Source organism: Microtus ochrogaster, linkage group LG4 (assembly GCF_000317375.1).
Source record: "Microtus ochrogaster isolate Prairie Vole_2 linkage group LG4, MicOch1.0, whole genome shotgun sequence".
NCBI lineage: Eukaryota > Metazoa > Chordata > Mammalia > Rodentia > Cricetidae > Microtus > Microtus ochrogaster.
Window position 1 is genome coordinate 1,824,249 of NC_022030.1, and position 8,058 is coordinate 1,832,306.

General features: G+C 43.1%; 1 pseudogene; it reads left to right on the plus strand.

Annotated features, from left to right (window-relative positions):
* Positions 1-2,892, plus strand: part of LOC101986597 — a 6,031-nt pseudogene extending 3,139 nt beyond the window's left edge.
* The last annotated feature ends 5,166 nt before the right edge of the window (positions 2,893-8,058 follow it).

Below are 8,058 nucleotides of genomic sequence, written 5' to 3' on the forward strand. Positions count from 1 at the left end.
TCTCTCTCACACACACACACACACACACACACACACAAACATATAAACACACTCACACATACACACTCTGTATGTATATTCTCTGTCTGTCACACACATGCATACACACACACTCATGCACACACACACTTTCACACACACACATGCACACACCCTTAGGCAGGATGACTGGGTCAGCCAAAACTCATGAGTTTATGAACTGCAATACCATGTGATAATTACAAAGTGCTGAGTTCTGGCGAGGTTAATGACACAATATCACCAGCCATAAATACATAATCAATATCATCAGTCATGAATACATAATTAATATCACTAACCATAAATATATAATATTAGTTAGAAAGTGAAAAATTCTACCTGTGCAGTGGATTGCCTGATCAATACATAAGTAATTATCAGCAAGAATTTTCATTTTATGTATAATTTCCCTAAGAATCAACATTCTCATATAACATCTCTTGATTCCTTGGATTAACTCAATACAAGAAATCATGGTGGCTAAGGAATGCTGGTCCAAACCTATAATTCCAGCACTTAGGAAACTGAGGCAAGAGAATCACTGTAAGTTCAAGGCTAGCCTGGGACACATATAGAGTCGACATAGTAAGACCCTGTCCAGAAGACAGAAGGAGAAGAAGATTCAGAGGGAAGGAGAAGGGGAAGAAGGATGGAGCAATGGTGAGCCACTAACATCATCATGAAATAGAAACTGAGAACACAATGAACTAACAGTCATGGAGGGCGGGGTAATGGCATGACAGGATGTAAGAGGAGGCCACTTGTTGGTTCCTGGCTGCTTAGCCTCAAAATAATCACACAGAAGCTATATTAATTAAATCACTGTTTGGCCCATTAACTCTAGCTTATTATTGGCTAACAATTACATATAAATTTAATTCATTTCTGTTACAGGACAGGCCCACTTGTTCATCCTGGCCACCTGGTTAGCCCAGCCCCAAAATAACCATACAGAAACTGTATCAATCAAATCACTGCTTGGCCCACCATCTCAAGCCTCTCACTGGCCAACTCTCACATCTTGACTTAACCCATTTCTACCAATCTCTGTATATCACCACTTGGCGGTGGCTTACCAGCAAGATTCTAACCAGCATCCATCTCAGGCGGAGGATCCATGGCTTCTCTCTCTGACTCTACTTTCTTCCTCCCAGAATTCAGCTCTGTCTTCTCTGCCTACCTAAGTTCTGCCCTATCAGGCCCAAGGCAGTTTCTTTATTCATTAGCCAAAGAAAGCAACACACAAACAGAAGGACCTCCCACACCACATTTCTATTAATCTGTGTATTGCCACAAGGCTGTGGCTTACCAGGAAAAGTTTCAGGCGTCTTCAGCAGTTCCATGGCTTCTCTCCTACTATACCCTTCTTTCTCCCAGCATTCAGTTCCATCTTCTCTGCCTACCTAAGTTCTGCCCTATCAACAGGCCAAGACAGTTTCTTTATTCAGTAGCCAATAAAAGCAACACATAGACAGAAGGACACATAGACAGCAAGAGCCAGGGTCTCTACCAAGTGTGCTCCTAACTCCAGCTGCCCTCACTTACATAGAGAGCTTGTTTATAAAGACCCACTAGGCTTTCTAGAACTCAAATTTTGAAAAAAACATTCAAATTTTCTGATGACATGAAATATTTAAAGATCTTAGAGAAGATAAAACTGAAAAGCAGATGTCACTTAAGCTCTAGAACATAAAATAAATACTCATACTGTATTTTTTAATATTAAAAGTGCTAAGATTGTTTCCAATAACAACATATTTTAACCAAATTCTCTACCTTTCTGTATAGCTGTTGGAATTTTTTAGGTTCCTCTTTCCCAATTTCTCCTGTGTCATGAATTCGCCGGCTAAGAGGAGACATTCTGCCTAGGTGCTATGGAGTGATTCAAGTGAACAAATATGAGAGAAGATTAATTTTAAACAACTTCCTAACTAACTTTCTGCATAAGTATACTTTTTATATTCAAAACCAATAGTGAGCAGCCTTCGGAGATCCCGTGGATCTGTGTCTTGCTTCAACAGTGTTTGGACGGAACAGACCCAGGGCCTCCCTTTGTTAGCTTCCACCACTCCTCATCTGCAGCTGCAGCCTCCGGGACCATCACCTCGCCGCCTTCAGCTCCCAGGACCAGCCAGCACCGTCTCTTTGCGGGTAGCTCCAGACTGCGTCTCAACCATAACCTCCCAGATTCGTCAGAATTATTCCACCGAAGTGGAGGCTGCCATGAACCGCCTGGTCAACCTGCACCTGCGGGCCTCCTACACCTACCTCTCCCTGGGCTACTATTTTGACCGGGATGACGTGGCTCTGGAGGGTGTAGGCCACTTTTTCCGCGAATTGGCTGAGGAGAAGCGCGAGGGCGCCGAGCGTCTCCTCAAGTTGCAGAACTATCACGGAGGCCGTGCACTCTTTCAGGATGTGCAGAACCCATCTCAAGATGAGTGGGGTAAAACCCAGGAGGCCGTGGAAGCTGCCCTGGCCTTGGAGAAGAACTTGAACCAGGCCCTCTTGGATCTTCATTCCTTGGGCTCTGCCCGCACAGATCTTCATCTCTGTGACTTCCTTGAAAACCACTTCCTGGATAAGGAGGTGAAGGTCATCAAGAAGATGGGCAACCACCTGACCAACCTCCGCAGGTTGGCTACTGGGCCCCAGGTATCTCTGGGCCAGTACCTCTTTGAGCGGCTCACTCTCAAGCATGACTAGGAGGCCTCTCCTTTCGAGGGGCTCCCGCCTCTGCTCTGCACCAGCCCGCCTCAGGATCTTCACCCGAACCTCTCAAGAAGCCACTAGGCAGCTTTGTAACGCCCTGGAGCCCCTCTCAAGTTTTGGACCAAGTAAAAATAAAGCCTTTTGAAGCAGAAAAAAAAACCAATAGTAATTATATCAATGATAGGAGATAATCTTAATCATTTCTTAATATTAATCATCATGAGCCTGAGAAGTCCTGAAGCTATGCTCTGATAACTCTCTCTCTCTCTCTCTCTCTCTCTCTCTCTCTCTCTCTCTCTCTTTCTCTCTCTGTCTCTGTCTCTCTCTCTCACACACACACACACACAAACCAACAACAATAACAAATAAATCTTGAATTTGGAAAGAAAGAAAAATCTCTGAGTGATAGCTTGATAGGAAAATGTAGTTAAAAGGTGATAATTGATTTCTGTTCTCTTTGCAAGTTCAAACACCCTGAAGTCCTTCAGCACCCTGGAGACAGGGGCTTTCCTGGCCTATACAACACAGGAGGGAGGTATGGAGTTGCATGGTAGGTCACCCATAGTCAGAGAACTCAAAGGCGGTAAACTGCAGCCAAGCCTCCATTCAGACCACTAGGTATACATACACTGCCCCAGTCAAAACGTTTCCTGGACCCTCCTCTCCAGACTGAACAAAATTATTGGGAACAAAGGCATAGGGAGCCTGTTATATGCATTTGGTACTGAAAGTCTGTGGTGAAGGCAACAAGATACTTCCTTCCATGAGCTCAAAGTCTAGGGGCACAGGAGACTGTGACTAACCAACTATTTAAATAAATATAAAGTATAATCTTGATATGGCTCACAAAAGATCGTCCTGAGAAAGCAACACTTAAATTGAGATCACAAAGACAAGCTAGAGTCACTTTCAGTTTCCAAAGAATAGAGATAACATCATTTGTTCCCTAAGATTGGCAAAGGAGAGAGACCCAAGGATGGCTCCTATGCCTGAAGTACAGAGCAGGCCAGAATTACAAGCCTGAGGGTAACAGGAATTGGTTAAAGTGTTTAAGAGAGGGAGCCACCTGGCTAGAGTTATATCTTAAACCTCATGCAGAAGGACTGTTTGAAGGTGTTTCCCAGTACAGTAGTATTCCAAAGTGAAACCTTAAGGAGATGACTGAGTTGTGCCTTATGATCAGATTAATCCCTTTGTGAATGTGTACCTTCATTGCTTTAATAAGTCATTGAGAAAGCGTAAATCCCTAGGGACTGATCGGAAGAAGTAGGTCACTGGGGCCATGCCTATGGAAGAAGTAGGTCACTGGGGCCATGCCTATGGAAGAAGTAGGTCATTGGGGTCATGCCTATGGGAGAAGTAAGTCATTGGGGAAATACATATGGGAGAAATAGGTCATTGAGAGCATGCCTGTTAAGGGTGTATTTTTGTCCATGGTTCCATCTCTCCTCTCTGCTTCCCAGGAGTCGGGAGATGAGCATCTTTGCTCCACCATGTCCTTCTTGCCATGCAGTTCTGCCTCTCCGAAGACCTCAAAACAACACAGTCAAGACATGCACTCAAGCATGGATCCAAAATCAACTTTTCTTTCTCATGAGTGATTTATCTCAGGCATGCTGTCACACGGCAGAAATCTAACACACACTCTTTCACAGCTCATCCTTTCTACTTGAATCTTAGTCTAGTTTATTCCATCAGAACCATCTCCATCAAGGCCCCTGACAGTCTAAAGGCTACCAAGTCCGAAGGGTATTTAACCAAGTTCCATGGGGTGTGGGATTCCTCTCAGACAGCACAGCCTCTCCTTCTGGAGGTCTTTGCAAATTTCTCTGTTTTGTGAGTAGGCTGGAGAGCTTTTGCTTGTCATCTTAGCAAAAGTAATAAAGTATCAATATATTGTGTTAGATTTTTGCATCTGTAACTTGAACTGAGAAATGATTGTCAATTTCATGCATTTTCTTGCATATAGATTGCTAATTGGAAGATAATCTATTACCATCATTTCCCAGGGAGAAAGCCTACCACCTACCCAACCCCCTACCACCAATCCCCCATCCCCCTGTATTAAAGCAGTCATCCAAAAAGCAGAAGCACGATTCTGTGTGCTATTAGCCCTTAAGGTTTTAGCTCAAACAATAACTGTGACAGTTTGAATGTAATTGCACTCCACAATCTCACAAAGAATGGCTCTATTGGGAGGTGTGACTTTGTTGGAGTGGGTATGGCTTTGTTGAGGAAATACGGCACTATGGGAGCAGGCTTTGAGGTTTCCTTTGCTCAGAATACTGCTCAGTGTCTCCAACCATTTTCTGCTGCCTGCAAGAAGAAGGACTCAGCTTCTTCACAGCACCACTCCTACCTGCACACTGCCATGTTTCCCGCCATGATGATAATAGACTGAACCTCCAAAACTGTCAGGGAGACCCCTCAATTACATGTTTTTCTTGTAAGAGTTGCCATGGTCATGGTGTCTCTTCTCAGTAACAGAAATCCTAACTGGCCAGCAAGGCTGGGGTGACCTTTCTTTGTTCTTCGCTTTTGAGTTTTAATGAACATGTTTTCAGTAGAAGTGTTCGAGTTTATTTTTTTCCTAAAAATGAACATGAGGGATCTCTTCTCAGACATGATAAAACCGGATTGCTCAGAAGTCTTCTGCAGCCTTCACTTTGAGTGTGGCCTGCCGTGAGAGTCAAGAACAGAACAGCGCCCACTCCAAATTTACTCTTTTGTTTACTTCACAGGGTGCTAAATATTAGAAATTCTGACTTTTAATAACAGTTTGTGTTGGGTGTGATGTTTCTCTTCGCACCTTCTTTGGGGACTTATTGCCGCTCCTTGCTCTGTTGTCTTTTTTTTTTTTTAACAACTATGCTATGATGGTCTCACCCTTTCTCATAGCCATGGGCTGTAAGTTAGAGGAAGCAGAGTGATGTCTGAGAGCTGAAGAACTACTTTCTAACCTCAGCTTTGCTGCCAACGGAATCGTGACCCTAGTCTGTAGAATTAAGAGGCTTTTCCTCTTCATTTTATTTTTAATAGGACAACTGAGATCCACGGGTAAGATAAATTGAATTAAAAAGGCTAAAGGATGCCAAAATTGGAAGGTGGTGTCATTTGTCCACACCTTTCATTAATCAGTCGTGACTTTCATTTTAATACTATCTTCCCTATTTAAGATGTGTATTGATATGTATTCTCAGATTAAGGTTTCTTTTGGAAATATCTTTTAAATGTATGTCCATGATTAAAAGTGAACCATAGCAAAATACAAAGCTTAATATATGGCTATAACTTAAGGAAGAAAACAATATCAGCAAGATCCAATGTTAAAGCCACATTGCTTCCTGTGTGCTATGAATGAGAACCTGATTTGGTACCCGAATAACGATACAGATGCCATAAACCTGAGAGTGCAATGGACTTCGGTATCTCAAAATTATCAAACAGCGAACCACTGAGATCAAAGGGTCTTCTCCAAAGCATTTTCCTTGTTTTCTTGTTTTGTTTGTGTTGGGGTCTCATGCAGCCCAGACTGGCCCCAAACTTGTTATGTAGCTAAAGGTGACCTAGAACCTCTGACCTTACTGTGTAAGTATTCCCCAAGTGTAAGTATTCCAGGCATGTATCACCAAGCCCAGATCTTTATTGTTTTAAGTAATGCAGCCTGCTCTATTCCTATGTGCAATCAAGACCTCATTTTTCCATATTCAACAAATGAGAGAGCCCTAAGTGTCTCTCCTGCCAGATCTAGCTACAGACCTCTGCTTCCCTGAGAGCACCTCCACTTCCAACCATGGCATGGGTCCTGAGATTCAAAGCCAAGCACATGCTTGCTGATGAAGAATTCTTTTGTTCTTAAATCATCCAAGCCAATTAGACTTTCTAGACAGGGCATTTTGCTTGATATGACTTTAGACTGCTGTTGTTATGAGCTGAGTATCACTGAGTGTCCCCAGACACTTCTATGTCTTCCTGTTCTCAGCATCTGTCATGCTCTTCATCCAAGTCTCTTGCCAGGTCAGTTTTCTGAAGGAATGCTGACAGCTATGGCTGGGACGGGGGGAGGGATGGGCAGAGAGTAGACATACACTTGGCCTACAAAGCGAGCAGCTGCCTCTACAAATTTCTCCCAGCCCCCTTCTTGCCCTGCCTCACTCCTGCCTCTTGCAGAGACAGAGAGCAGAGAGTCCCCCTATCTTCTAGAGCCTGGCACGTATTGGGCTGCTTCTGGCTGCCCTCTGACCCTCCCGCTCATTACCTCAAATCAATCGCCACTCTGTCTGCAACTCCCACCATTGTAAATTGGAAATTACACTTCCAGAATCTCAGCTAAATGGTGGAGGAAAACGATTCAATTACATGAGCCCACACTGTTCATACATTCATTCAATTTGCATTTCTTGAGAGAGTTTATGATTGAAATGCCATTCAACTTCCATTTCTGCGCTGATGTCAGATGTGGACCAGTAGTGTGACATACAGGGATGTAAATGCTATTTGCGGCCTAACCAGGGAGAAATATAGAGCTGCCTCACTCCCAGAAGCATTGCCAACCTAAACAGATTTCAGTTGGTGAAAGTTAAGCCATGGGAAAAGGGAAACAGGACCAGATGGTGGAAAGATGAAATTTACCTACCTTCTAACCTTCAGGCTACTTTTCTATGCCTGTGAAGAACAGAGGAAAGAGAATTTACAAACTAAATTTCTCTCCCAATACGGACAGAAGGATTTTCTTAAACTCCATACCTTTGATCCTGTAACCCTGCAGATAGCCCTAGACTTGATGGTAAGGAATAAAGTGGTCTAGAAAGTAGGAGAGAAAATGGATTCTTTTGTGTAGAAACTAGGTCATTCCCATCTTTGTGTTCTCAACAAGCTTAAGTCCCATGAATTGTGCAAAGCTGATCGTTGATAAACTGACTTTTTCTTCGGAGACACTAGAGAGTTCTCTAGACAGAGGGACAGCATCCTTCTGCCCTATTGTGTGCTACGTTCTACCTCTGCTTGCTACCCAACAGCCTGAAACTGAAGTGTCACCCATAATCACAAAATACACAAACCATGACTTCTAGGAAATTTAAATACAGCCTCAAAGCAGGTTCAATATCTTCTCAGGTTCCCTTTCTCTGTCTTCAGTCTCCCTCATGGGAATCTGGATTTCTCTGTAAATGACAGCTTAGGTAACTGTTTGCATAAGCAGGTTCCCACTACTGCGGACGTTACATGTCAGTAAGTTACGAGCACAAGATATTTTGCTCTGAGTTACATTGATTTTAATATGAAACCCATTTCATATTCCCCAGTTACTATGATTTTTTATTTTAA